At 45.5% G+C, this 15,000-nt stretch overlaps 1 protein-coding gene across 1 annotated transcript in view; it reads left to right on the forward strand.

Annotated features, from left to right (window-relative positions):
- Nucleotides 1-15,000, forward strand: part of PLEC (plectin) — a 353,372-nt gene that overhangs the window by 5,917 nt on the left and 332,455 nt on the right. The gene's annotated exons all lie outside the window — the stretch shown is intronic.

The raw sequence follows: 15,000 nt of genomic DNA on the forward strand, positions 1-15,000 counted from the left end.
TCCGAAGCCTCTTCTCCCCTCCCTGCAGCCTCTTCACTCCGCAGCCTCTTCTCCCCTCCATGCAGCCTCTTCACTCCGCAGCCTCTTCTCCCCTCCCAGCAGCCTCTTCACTCCGTAGCCTCTTCTCCCCTCCCTGCAGCCTCTTCTCCCCTCCCTGTAGCCTCTTCTACATGCACCCACTTCTCCCCGCAGCCTCTTCTCCCCGCAGCCACACTTACACACCATTATCTTCTATGAGTAGATTGGCACACCTTCCTCTCCTGAGCACATGGCATGCCAATCACTATGCATAGCTGTGAGAAAGCAGTGTTACTCACCCAAAACCCTCTTTTCTGGCTGTAAGACCGGTCCCCGCAGCCTCTTCTCCCCTCCCCGCAGCCTCTTCTCTTCTCCCCGCAGCCTCTTCTCCCCGCAGCCTCTTCTCCCCTCACCGCAGCCTCTTCTCCCCTCCCTGCAGCCTCTTCACTTCACAGCCTCTTCTCCCCTCCATGCAGCCTCTTCACTCCGCAGCCTCTTCTCCCCTCCCTGCAGCCTCTTCTCCCCTCCCTGCAGCCTCTTCACTCTGCAGCCTCTTCTCCCCTCCCCGCAGCCTCTTCTCCCCTCCCCGCAGCCTCTTCTCCCCTCCCTGCAGCGTCTTCACTCCGAAGCCTCTTCTCCCCTCCCTGCAGCCTCTTCACTCTGCAGCCTCTTCTCCCCTCCATGCAGCCTCTTCACTCCGAAGCCTCTTCTCCCCTCCCTGCAGCCTCTTCACTCCGCAGCCTCTTCTCCCCTCCATGCAGCCTCTTCTCCCCTCCATGCAGCCTCTTCACTCCGCAGCCTCTTCTCCCCCTCCCTGCAGCCTCTTCACTCCGCAGCCTCTTCTCCCCTCCCTGCAGCCTCTTCTCCCCTCCCTGCAGCCTCTTCTACATGCACCCACTTCTCCCCGCAGCCTCTTCTCCCCGCAGCCACACTTACACACCATTATCTTCTATGAGTAGATTGGCACATCTTCCTCTCCTGAGCACATGGCATGCCAATCACTATGCATAGCTGTGAGAAAGCAGTGTTACTCACCCAAAACCCTCTTTTCTGGCTGTAAGACCGGTCCCCGCAGCCTCTTCTCCCCTCCCTGCAGCCTCTTCACTCTGCAGCCTCTTCTCCCCTCCATGCAGCCTCTTCACTCCGCAGCCTCTTCTCCCCTCCATGCAGCCTCTTCACTCCGCAGCCTCTTCTCCCCTCCCCGCAGCCTCTTCTCCCCTCCCTGCAGCGTCTTCCCTCCGAAGCCTCTTCTCCCCTCCATGCAGCCTCTTCACTCCGCAGCCTCTTCTCCCCTCCCTGCAGCGTCTTCACTCCGAAGCCTCTTCTCCCCTCCCTGCAGCGTCTTCACTCCGAAGCCTCTTCTCCCCTCCCTGCAGCCTCTTCACTCCGCAGCCTCTTCTCCCCTCCATGCAGCATCTTCACTCCGCAGCCTCTTCTCCCCTCCCTGCAGCCTCTTCACTTCACAGCCTCTTCTCCCCTCCCTGCAGCCTCTTCACTCCGCAGCCTCTTCTCCCCTCCCTGCAGCCTCTTCACTCCGCAGCCTCTTCTCCCCTCCCCGCAGCCTCTTCACTCCGCAGCCTCTTCTCCCCTCCATGCAGCCTCTTCACTCCGCAGCCTCTTCTCCCCTCCCTGTAGCCTCTTCTCCCCGCAGCCTCTTCTCCCCCGCAGCCTCTTCTTCCCTCCCCGCAGCCTCTTCTTCCCTCCCTGCAGCCTCTTCTCCCCTCCCTGCAGCCTCTTCACTCCACAGCCTCTTCTCCCCTCCCTGCAGCCTCTTCTCCCCGCAGCCTCTTCTCCCCTCACCGCAGCCTCTTCTCCCCTCCCTGCAGCCTCTTCACTTCACAGCCTCTTCTCCCCTCCCTGCAGCCTCTTCTCCCCGCAGCCTCTTCTCCCCGCAGCCTCTTCTCCCTTCCCCGCAGCCTCTTCTCCCCTCACCGTAGCCTCTTCTCCCCTCCCTGCAGCCTCTTTACGTCACAGCCTCTTCTCCCCTCCCTGCAGCCTCTTTACGTCACAGCCTCTTCTCCCCTCCCTGCAGCCTCTTCACTCCGCAGCATCTTCTCCCCTTCCTGCAGCCTCTTCACTCCGCAGCCTCTTCTCCCCTCCCTGCAGCCTCTTCACTCCGCAGCCTCTTCTCCCCTCCCTGCAGTCTCTTCACTCTGCAGCCTCTTCTCCCCTCCATGCAGCCTCTTCTCCACGCACCCGCTTCTCCCCGAAGCCTCTTCTCCCCGCAGCCACACTTACACACCATTATCTTCTATGAGTAGATTGGCACACCTTCCTCTCCTGAGCACATGGCATGCCAATCACTATGCATAGCTGTGAGAAAGCAGTGTCACTCACCCAAAACCCTCTTTTCTGGCTGTTGGACCGGTCCCCGCAGCCTCTTTCTCCCCGCAGCCTCTTTCTCCCCGCAGCCTTTTCTCCCCCACACTCTGGCAGTTGCAGGTCCTCTGACATCAAGACCAATGCAGGGCCCATAGCCCCCCGATTGGACATGAGCAAACCAGGGAACAGTCTGGAGCGTAGGGGAGTAGAGGAGAGCTCCAGCTGCTGAAGGGAGTGGAGGGTCGGGTAAGTAAAAGTGCTTTTGCGGCCCCCCCAGACCTAAACAAGCAGCTAACCGTTGCAGTGCCCCCACTGAAAGGGCTTTAAGATATTTTTGGTGGTCAAATTAGCTATTAATTACTCCTGAGATTCACATGGGCTCTTTTTATTTTATTTTTTAAATAATTTTTAACATAATTTTTTTCTTTACAAGGGACAGGGGGGAAGTATTTTCAAAAGGGGGGGGGGGGTAGTCTGTATCAGAATATATAAATCTGTAAAACAAATGTTATTAGGCTATTTGCTGTGTTGGTTGGATGTTTTAAAATGAAAAAAAAAAAAAACAATTAATAATAAAACACATTTGGCCACTAGATGGCGCTAAGACATTTCTACAATATTTGGTGCCATCTAGTGGCCAAATTGGCTATTTTCTAGTTAAAGTTGATGAATAACATTCCACCAGCACAGGAAATAATCTAATTATTATTATTATTATTATACAGGGTTTATATAGTGCCAACAGTTTAGGCAGCGCTTTACATTATAAAAGGGAGACAATACAGTTACTATACAATACAAGAGGATTAAGAGGGCCCTGCTCAGAAGAGCTTACAATCTAATAGACTAATAACATTGGGGCAGATCCACGTACATCGGCGTAATTTTGCGTCGGGCGTATCGTATCTAAGATACACTATGCCGCTGTAACTTACTTTTTTTTTTCCAAATGCACAAAGAATCCGCGGCCGTAAGTTACCGCGGCGTAGTATATCTTTGGCGTCGTAATGGCGCGGCATTCAAATCTCTGTGATGGGGGCGTGTTTTATGTAAATACGTTGTGACCCGACGTAAACTATGTTTTTTTTTAACTGCGCATGCGCCGTCCGTGGGGGTATCCCAGTGCGCATGCTCGAAATTAACCCGGAACAAGCCAATGCTTCCGACGGTGACGTCATTCTACGCAAATCCCTATTCGCAAACGACTTATGGGAACGACGTAAAAATGTCAAATTTCTACGCGGGAACGACGGCCATACTTAACATTGAGTACGCCCCATAACAGTAGCTTTAACTATACGGCAGAAAAAGCCGATTGCAAACAACGTAAAAAAATGCGCCGGACGTACGTTCGTGGATCGCCGTAACTAGCTAATTTGCATACACGTCGCGGAATTTGACGGAAACACCAAATAGCGGCCGCCGAAAAATTGCATCTTAGATCCGACGACTTACTAAGACGTACGCCTGTCGGATCGACCCGAGATGCCGTCGTATCTTGTTTTGAAGATACAAAACAAAGATACGACGCGGGAAATTTTAAATTACGCTGGCGTATCAAGAGATACGCCGGCGAAATGCTTTTGTGGATCTGGCCCATTGTTTTTGCCCCGCTTCACACAGAATAAATGCACTTTCACTGGGCGAATTTCTATGTGGATTTTTTTATTTATTTTTTAAAAACACCCCCAAATGTCCAATGGAATGACATCACTGTGATTATAAATTCCCCTTGAGACAGGACATGACAGGTCCTCTTCACTGATGACATCACCTGCTCTGATCCCAACTCCACCCCCTCCCCCCCTCCCATTCCTCTCTGTGTGATTTGAGGAAATTGTGAGAATTTTGCGTCCTCGCCTTTTCCTGACTTCTGTTTCTAATCATCTCTCCGGAGGCCACTAATGAAATGGAGCGGCGATCCCGCCAGAGATTGTCAGTAATGAGATGATGGAGTCTCCTTGTATGGCCGATTCTTCCACCCTGAGCTGGTACATTTCTATAGATATGTGGTGTGTGTGTGCGTTTTTATATATATATTACACAGTGGAACCTCGGATTACGAGGATAATCCATTCCAGGAGAATGCTTGTAATCCAAAGCACTTGCTTTTTAAAGCGAGTTTCCCCATAGAAGTCAATGGAAACGAAGATAATTTGTTCCGCATTGACTTCTATTGCACGCAATACCGCATGTGGCCAGAGGTTGGGGGGGGGCGCCAGAGAGACTCGGACAGCTCAGCTGAACTTGGAAACTCTCGGGAACAAAGTATTTCCTAGTATTTCTGAGTGTCACCGGCGCCCCCCGCACCTCTGGCCAAGTGCAGTACTGCACACCGCGTTGGCTTGAATGAATGAATGAATGAATGACTTGTATAGCGCAACGCATGCGAACTGAATCGCCTCTGGGCGCTTTTTCCAGCCAGTATCTGCTTGGCTGGTGCGGTCATTTTTACCCCGTAGGATCAATGGCTTGAATCCTGCTAGTTTTGCGAGGCAACACTCACAAACCGCATCAAGATTTATAATTTTTTTTTAAAGTTACTCCTCTTTCAAAACGCTCTTTAACTGCGTTACTCATTAATTACTTAAGCCCCGGACCAATATGCTGCTAAATGCCCAAAGGCGTTTTTACAATTCAGCACTGCGTCGCTTTAACAGACAATTGCGCGGTCGTGCGATGTGGCTCACAAACAAAATTGACGTCCTTTTTTTCCCACAAATAGAGCTTTCTTTTGGTGGTATTTGATCACCTCTGCGGTTTTTATTTTTTGCGCTATAAACAAAAATAGAGCGACAATTTTGAAAAAAATTCAATATTTTTTACTTTTTGCTATAATAAATATCCCCAAAAATATATAAAAAAACATTTTTCCCCTCAGTTTAGGCCGATACGTATTCTTCTACCTATTTTCGGTAAAATAAATCGCAATAAGCGTTTATCGATTGCTTTGCGCAAAATTTATAGCGTTTACAAAATAGGGGATAGTTTTATTATTTATTTTTTTACTACTAATGGCGGCGATCAGCGATTTTTTTCGTGACTGCGACATTATGGCGAACACATCGGCCAATTTTGACACATTTTTGGGACCATTGTCATTTTCACAGCAAAAAATGCATTTAAATTGCATTGTTTATTGTGAAAATGACAGTTGCAGTTTGGGAGGTAACCACAGGTGGCGCTGTAGGAGTTAGGGTTCACCTAGTGTGTGTTTACAACTGTAGGGGGGTGTGGCTGTAGGTCTGACGTCATCGATCGTGTCTCCCCTATAAAGGGCATGACACGATCGATGCAGCCGGCACAGTGAAGCACGGGGAAGCCGTGTTTACATACGGCTCTCCCCGTTCTTCAGCTCCGGGGAGCGATCGCGAGAGGGGGGCTAGAAACGAATAGCCGCGCCCTCGTCCCGGATCGCTCCCCGCGGGTTTCCGACCGCCGCATGTAGCGGGGGGGGGGGGGGTCCCGCTCGGACCCCCGACCCGCGGAAAGGCGGGGACGTACATGTACGCCCATTTGCCTGTACGTGCCATTCTGTGGACGTACATATACATGCGGCGGTCGGCAAGTGGTTAACCAAGGTTCCAGTGTGTCTGTGTGTGTATATATTTGTATCGTTTATATCCCTCGCTCTCCTTCTATATACCGTGGAACCTCGGTTAACGAGCGTTTTGAAAGATGAGTGACTTTAAAGAAAAAAAAAATCCTGTCTCGGCTTGCAAGTGTTGTCTCGAAAAACAAGCAGGATTCAAGCTAATGGGGTGTGCAGTACCGCATTTGGCCAGAGGTGCCGGGGGGGGGGGGGCGCTGGTGACACTCAGAACGGTTCGGAGCTGTTTAGAAATACTTGAAAATACTCTGTTTCCGAGCCTTTCCGAGTTCAGCTGAGCTGGCCCTGAGTATTTTCGAGTCTCTCTGGCGCCACCTCTGGTCACTGCCGGTATTGCATGCAATAAAAGTCAATGCGGAATGAATAATCTTCGTTTCCATTGACTTCTATGGGGAAACTCGCTTTGATATGTGAGTGCTTTGGATTACAAGCATTCTCTTGGAACGGATTATGTTCGTAATCCGAGGTTCCACTGGATAGTCCCCGAGGCGAAGTCTTCTCTCTGTCATTGCAGAGGTCACACGTCCGTGTATCAGTGATATGTGCCGCAGCTCAGTAATGTGCCGGACACGCCGTGCTGCATTTCAGCGCCATTCATTCTGAATTTTGAATGTTCAGCATGTGTTCAGTGCGTGTACAGTGTACCTTCGATGTGCGTGTACAGTGTACCTTCGATGTGCGTGTACAGTGTACCTTCGATGTGCGTGTACAGTGTATGTTCGATGTGCGTGTACAGTGTATGTTCGATGTGCGTGTACAGTGTACCTTCGATGTGAGTGTACAGTGTTCCTTCGATGTGCGTGTACAGTGTACCTTCGATGTGCGTGTACAGTGTACCTTCGATGTGCGTGTACAGTGTACCTTCGATGTGAGTGTACAGTGTACCTTCGATGTGAGTGTACAGTGTACCTTCGATGTGTGTGTACAGTGTACCTTCGATGTGCGTGTACAGTGTATGTTCGATGTGCGTGTAGAGTGTACCTTCGATGTGAGTGTACAGTGTACCTTCGATGTGCGTGTACAGTGTACCTTCGATGTGCGTGTACAGTGTACCTTCGATGTGCGTGTACTGTGTACGTTCGATGTGCGTGTACAGTGTACCTTCGATGTGAGTGTACAGTGTACCTTCGATGTGAGTGTACAGTGTACCTTCGATGTGCGTGTACAGTGTACCTTCGATGTGCGTGTACAGTGTACCTTCGATGTGCGTGTACTGTGTACGTTCGATGTGCGTGTACAGTGTACGTTCGATGTGCGTGTACAGTGTACCTTCGATGTGCGTGTGTGAGTGTACAGTGCACCTTCGATGTGCGTGTACAGTGTACGTTCGATGTGAGTGTACAGTGCACCTTCGATGTGCGTGTACAGTGTACCTTCGATGTGCGTGTACAGTGTACCTTCGATGTGAGTATACAGTGTACCTTCGATGTGCGTGTACAGTGTACCTTCGATGTGCGTGTACAGTGTATGTTCGATGTGCGTGTACAGTGTACCTTCGATGTGAGTGTACAGTGTTCCTTCGATGTGTGTGTACAGTGTACCTTCGATGTGAGTGTACAGTGTACCTTCGATGTGCGTGTACAGTGTTCCTTCGATGTGCGTGTACAGTGTACCTTCGATGTGAGTGTACTGTGCAGGGCCATCTTTTCCATTGGGCACGCTGGGCAGTTGCCCGGGGGCCCCGCTTGCCTGGGGGGCCCCACCGGCAGCCCAGCAACCCCAGTAAAATATTGTGGAGAGTGACGGGTTAGAACTGCCCATGCCCAGTTTGCGGAAATCACAGAGAAGATCCGATCTTCCACGAATGCGGGGGGTTGCTGACGTAAGGGGGGAGTGAATGCAAAAATGTAAGGGGGCATTGATATAAAGGTTCCCCCTCCTATATTAGTGACCCCCCTTACCTTAGTGTATTTACTCTAAGGAAGGTGGTCTCTGGTCACCAGTGTGCCCCCCACATCAGAGTTCCCCTTTACATCAGAGTCTGCAGGATTCCCCCTTACAATGCAATACAGTCTGCGGACCCTGATGTAAGTGGGAAAGAGAAAGCAGTGGACTCTGATATAAGGTTGTCTCTGGTCACCAGAGTCCCCCTCCACATCAGAGTTCCCCCCTTAGATCATGATCTGCAGCGTTCCCCTTTACATAAGAGTTCCCTTTCACTGTAAGAGGAAACTCTGTGCTGGCTGGGTTATAGTAACGTGACATTTTTATTTTTTTTACTTTTGTTTAACTTAAACACATTGCTAATAGCACTAGCTATATGTTTATAGTTTAAATACTGACATTTGCATTGTTCGGCACTGAAAACTGTAATTTTAGGTACTTTTTTTTTGCAGTGGCAGTAAAAAATGTGGTTCTGCCAGTAAATTTTATGATTTTTGTCAGTAAATTCTCGTGCGTGATTGTGTAGACAGGGCCCCTGTGCACTGTATTGCCCGGGGGCCTATAATGCTCCTAAGATGACACTGGTACTGTGTACCTTCGATGTGCGTGTACAGTGTACCTTCGATGTGCGTGTACAGTGTTCCTTCGATGTGAGTGTACAGTGTACCTTCGATGTTGTGTACAGTGTACCTTCGATGTGCGTGTGTACAGTGTACCTTCGGTGTTGTGTACAGTGTACCTTCGATGTGCATGTACAGTGTACCTTCGATGTGCGTGTACAGTGTACCTTCGATGTGCGTGTACAGTGTACCTTCGGTGTGCGTGTACAGTGTACCTTCGGTGTGCGTGTACAGTGTACCTTCGATGTGCGTGTACAGTGTACCTTCGGTGTGCGTGTACAGTGTACCTTCGATGTGCGTGTACAGTGTACCTTCGATGTGAGTATACAGTGTACCTTCGATGTGCGTGTACAGTGTACCTTCGATGTGAGTGTACAGTGTACCTTCGATGTTGTGTACAGTGTACCTTCGATGTGCGTGTACAGTGTACCTTCGATGTGAGTATGTAGTGTACCTTCGATGTGCGTGTACAGTGTTCCTTCGATGTGCGTGTACAGTGTACCTTCGATGTGAGTATACAGTGTACCTTCGATGTGTGTGTACAGTGTACCTTCGATGTGTGTATACAGTGTACCTTCGATGTGAGTATACAGTGTACCTTCGATGTGCGTGTACAGTGTACCTTCGATGTGCGTGTACAGTGTACCTTCGGTGTGCGTGTACAGTGTACCTTCGACGTGCGTGTACAGTGTACCTTCGACGTGCGTGTACAGTGTACCTTCGATGTGCGTGTACAGTGTACCTTCGATGTGCGTGTACAGTGTACCTTCGATGTGCGTGTACAGTGTATGTTCGATGTGCGTGTAGAGTGTACCTTCGATGTGTCCTCTGGGTGTTATCAGTGTCACACACACTTCCTGCGCTCTCAGCAGCTCCAATTTCCCATGGAGCGTTCTTCCCACAGTCTCCAGTAGGTGGCAGCCTTGGACAGTCATTGTAGCAAAGTGCTACCAGACGTTCCATAGCTCGCTACAATGTATCTTTATTGGCACATTTTAGGTTACAATGTATCTTGTTTTTCTTATTTGGTGACAACCAGTCAGAGTTCTTTCTTCTGTGTCTCTTTGGGAGATTTCCCTTCATTTCCTGTCCTGTACACTCAACAGGAAGTGGGAGGATCTTTCCAATGTGGGAGGGGCTATACACAACCCATTAACCACTTAAGACCCGGACCTTTAGGCAGCTAAAAGGACCCGGCCAGGTTTTGCGATTCGGCACTGCGTCGCTTTAACTGACAATTGCGCGGTCGTGCGACGTGGCTCCCAAACAAAATTGGCGTCCTTTTTCCCCCACAAATAGAGCTTTCTTTTGGTGGTATTTGATCACCTCTGCGGTTTTAATTTTTTTTGCGCTATAAACAAAAAAAGAGCGTCAATTTTGAAAAAAATACAATATTTTTTACTTTTTTCTAAAATAAATATCCCCCAAAAATATATAAAAAACTTTTTTTTTCCTCAGTTTAGGCCGATACGTATTCTTCTACCTATTTTTGGTAAAAAAAATCGCAATAAGCGTTTATCGATTGGTTTGCGCAAAATTTATAGCGTTTACAAAATAGGGGATAGTTTTTTTGCATTTTTATAAAAAATTTTTTTTTTTACTACTAATGGCAGTGATCAGTGATTTTTTTTCGTGACTGCGACATTATGGCGGACACTTCGGACGATTTTGACACATTTTTGGGACCATTGTCATTTTCACAGCGCAAAATGCGTTTAAATAAAATGCATTGTTTATTGTGAAAATGACAATTGCAGTTTGGGAGTTAACCACAAGGGGGCGCTGAAGTGGTTATGTGTGACCTCATGTGTGTTTCTAACTGTAGGGGGGTGTGGCTGTAGGTGTGACCTCGTCTATTGTGATTCCCTATATAAGGGAACACACGATCGATGACGGCGCCACAGTGAAGAACGGGGAAGCTGTGTTTACACACGGCTCTCCCCGTTCTTCAGCTCCGGGGACCGATCGCGGGACTCCAGCGGTGATCGGGTCCGCGGGTCCCGGAGCTTCGGACCGGGTCGCGGGTGCGCGACCGCGACCCACGGCTGGGTACTAGCACAGGACGTACCTGTACGTACATGTGCCCAGCCGTGCCATTCTGCCGATGTATATGTGCAGGAGGCGGTCCTTAAGTGGTTAAAGTGATTGTAATTTCAAAGCAACCTACTTGTACGTTGCTTTGCGCACAGGAGCCACTCTGCCGACGTATATCTACTGGCGGCGGTCGGCAAGCAGCTAATGAATAGGATGCTTTAGGGTCAAAAATTACGAGGGGGTTTGCAACCCCTTTAAAGCTATGCAATGGATTTAAATATTTCCGTTTGACACTGAAACGGTTACCAGGTCGGGGGGCCAGGGCCACCATCGGGAATTATGGAGCCCCTTACACAGCTTCAGGAAGCATGGGCCCCCTGGAGCAGAGAACCGGGGGGAAGGGGGTGCTGCCGCCTCAAATTGAGAAGCGGGGGGGGGCTGCCGCGAATTGAGAAGCAGGGGGCTGGCGTCGCCGCAAATTGAGGTCGGGGGGCTTTGGGTGCTGACAAACAAGAAAAAAAAGGGGGGGGGGTTGCCCTGGGGACCTATGGGACCCTTACAAAAAAAGGGGGATAGCCATCTGGGGACCTCTGGGCCCTTTAAAAAATTATATATATATAAAAAATATTTTTTTTTAAAAAAAAGGGGGCTGCCATCCGGGGCCCTGGGGACCCCTGGGCCCTTTAAAAAAAACAATATATATATATATATATATAAAAAGGGGGTTGCCATGCGGGCCCTTTAATAAAAAAATAAAAAAATATATAAAAAAAATTATAAAAAAAGGGGGGTTGCCAACCGGGCCCCTGGGGACCTCTGGGCCCTTTAATAAAAAAAATGTAATTAAACAATATATATAAAAAGTAAATAAAAAAAATTATAAAAAAAAAAATAAAAAAAATGGGGGTTGCCATCCGGGGCCCTGGGGACCTCCGGGCCCCTTACAGGTGTACTGCCTGTACCCCCCTGATGGCGGCCCTGCCGGGGGCTATAATAGTGGATTTTCCAGCGTGCTGGCCAGTAAGGCCAACTCCATTTTTCTATAAATGTCTCTCAATGGGTGATTCTGGTGAAGAAAGTTCTTCCCTGTCTCGGGGCAACTGTAATAAACTGGAGAAAGTATCTAAAGGACCCCTTTACATGTTCACAGTTACCGCACCCTGGAGTCATTGCTCCCAGATCCAGACTTGTGTGAAATTTCCACCCCCCCCCCCCCCCTTAAGAAAGGCTTCCATGGAGGATCCTCGGTTCCCCCTCTCTAAGGGAACTGGAGTGAAGAACTGAATGAGGGGAATACAAAGGACCCCTTTTCTAGTTCACAATGACTGCGCCGTGGGCCAGCAATCCCCTGTGCAGAATTATGGAATCTTCTCCACCCCTCTCCAAATATCTCTCATAAACGCCCCCCCCCCCTCCCCCGAGCCAGAAATTCCACAACCAGACTCACGGATTTTACTATTTCTATAAAAAGGTCCCCAAAGGACCCTTTTACTGGTTTTCAAACCAAGGAGAGTTCATTTTATTATTTATTAATGAAAAAGAAGAATCCGATTGGTGGAGATGTGTATAATGTGATATATGATGTGATGGGGACACCCGGGGGGGGCCATCCATGGGGTCCTTCGTTATACCAGTCCGGGGGTCCGGCGAGGGACTGATGGGGTTAATAGTTCTCTGTGGTGTTATTGTGGACCGGACTTGGAGGGGGGGGGAATGGACCGCAGGATGAGTCAGAGGAAGTGGGGCGCGGGGGAGCCACTGCTAAAATTATCCGGAATCCCTTTAATGTGCTGGGAGAATCTTCCCACACTCGGGGCCCCGGGGGATGGGCGAGGGGGGGGGGGGGGTTGAGGGCCCCATGAGACATTCAGAAATGTCAGTCATAGCGTCTCATGTGAAATTACAAAACGTTTTATTTCATTTTAATGGAGTCCTGAAGGTTTAGAACCCCCAGCGGATCATTCAGTGTCCCCTCGGGGAGATTTCCTGTCACTTCCTGTCTTGGGGACACAACAGGAAGTGAGAGGAATTCTCTCCAGAGGGGGCGGAGATATTCTCAGGTCACTGTGACAGGTGAGATTTCCCATCACTTGCAGTTTAATAATCAATTCAGAGCTGACCAATCAGGGTGTAGTTACCTGTCCGGGGGCCCCTGTGTGCCGCCAGGCGGGACATTCACCGCCTTCTCTCTTCCTGAGAACGTCTCTGTCTACCAAAAACAGGAAACACAAAATTCTCCTTTGTAACCGTCTGCGCTTAGATATGGAGGAGGGGAAAATTGTCCTTTATAGCTCAGTAATGGTTATATAATAAGCCCTCTACGCAGTCACTCTGTGCAGTACTCAACACTGCGAAAAACGTATATTAATATTATTATATTTTTATTTTAAAAATTGCTACAAAGTATATTTTATTATTAATTATTATTATTATTTTAAATAATGCTACAAAATATATTTTATTATTAATTATTATTATTATTTTAAATAATGCTACAAAATATATTTTTATTATTATTATATTTTTGTATTTGTAATAATGCTACAAAGTATATTCTTATTATTTTTTTATATACTTGTATTATTTTTTTTAAATGCTACAAAGTATATTTTTATATTTTGTATTCCTCATATTATTTTTAAAGTTTAATATTATTATACTATTGTTTTTATTTGAGGTAATGCTATAAAGTAGAATTTTATTATTATATTTTTAACATTGTTATTTTAAATACTGCAAAAGCATATTTTATTATTTTTTACAGTTTTTTATTATTATACTATTATTTTTATTTGAAATAATGCTATAAAGTATTATTATATTTTTATTATTAATAATGCTGCAAAGTAGATTTTTTTTTGCATTTTTTTGTATTTCTATTATTATATTTAAAGTTCATTTTTATTAATATTATTATTATACTATTATTTTTATTTGCCATAATGCTATAATATACTTTATAGCATTATTTCAAATAAAAATAATAGACTAATAATAATAATAATAATAATAATATTAATAAAAATAAACTTTAAATATAATAATAGAAATACAAAAAAAAATACAAAAAAAATCTACTTTGCAGCATTATTAATAATAAAAATCTAATAATACTTTATAGCATTATATCAAATAAAAATAGTATAATAATAAACTGTAAAAAAATAATAAAATATGCTTTTGCAGTATTTAAAATAACAATAATAAAAATATAATAATACAATTATACTTTATAGCATTACTTCAAATAAAAATAATGGGCCAAATCCACAAAAGAGATACGCAGGCGGAACTGCTGTTCAGCCTGCGTATCTCTGTGCCTAACTTTGGAAACGATCCTCAAAAGGATTTTTCCAAAGTTAGGCAGAAGATCCGACATCTGTAAGACACTTACACTGTCAGATCTTAGGATGCAGTACCGCATCCGCCGCTGGGGGCATTTCGAGTCGAAATGCCGCTTTGCGTATGCAAATGAGTACTTAAGCAGATCCACAAAGCTTTTAAGCTTTGTGTTTTCTGCATAAGTTACGATTTGCTTGCGCAGAATTAGGGCTGGTTTTACAATGTGGAAAGTTAGTACACCATGTAAAACCAGACCTTTTTTTCGATCGCCGTGTTTTTTTTTAAATTTTGATTTTTTTTTTTCGGCGCGTAACTTTTTTTAAACCCGTCGCAACTTTATTGTCCCGTCGCAATCCACAAAGCCCGGCGTAAATTACGTTCGCGCGCTGCCCGTCGGGAAAAATGACGTCACACGCATGCGCAGTACGTCCGGCGCGGGAGCGCACCTAATTTAAATGGGAATCGCCCATTTTAATTAGGAACACCTTAGGATGCACGGAGTTAAGTTGCACTGCCGCAATTTTCCGGGTAAGTGCTTTGAGGATCGCTACCTAAATTCTGAGAATTGCGGCCGTGTAACTTAACTCTGAAAAGTTAAGTTAGGCAGCTTTTCTGTGGATTTGGCCCAATATGTAATAATTGTATTTCTAATATTATATTTAAAGTTTATTTTTATTAATATTATTATTATACTATTTTTATTTGCCATAATGCTATACTATACTTTATAGCATTATTTTTAATAAAAATCATATAATAATAATAATAATAATAATAATAATAATAATAATAATTAATAATAATAATAAACTTTAAATATAATATTAGAAATACAAGCATTATTTCAAATAATACAATTATAATAATAAAATAATACTTTCTAGCATTATTTCAAATTAAAATAATAGTATAAAAATAATAATAAACTTTAAAAATAATAATATATTTACAAAAAAAAAGTAAAATATATTTAGATATTATATTTTTATTATTTAAAACAATGCTGCAAAGTCGATTTTTTTTAAATAGTTGTAGATTTTTTTTATTTTAAATATTGCTACAAAGTATATATTTTTATTTATTGTTATATTTTTATTATTTTAAATAATGCAGCAAATGTATGTTTTTTTATAATTTTCCTATTATTATTATTTTAAATAATTCTACAAA

The sequence above is a fragment of the Rana temporaria genome, chromosome 5 (genome assembly GCF_905171775.1).
Source record: "Rana temporaria chromosome 5, aRanTem1.1, whole genome shotgun sequence".
NCBI lineage: Eukaryota > Metazoa > Chordata > Amphibia > Anura > Ranidae > Rana > Rana temporaria.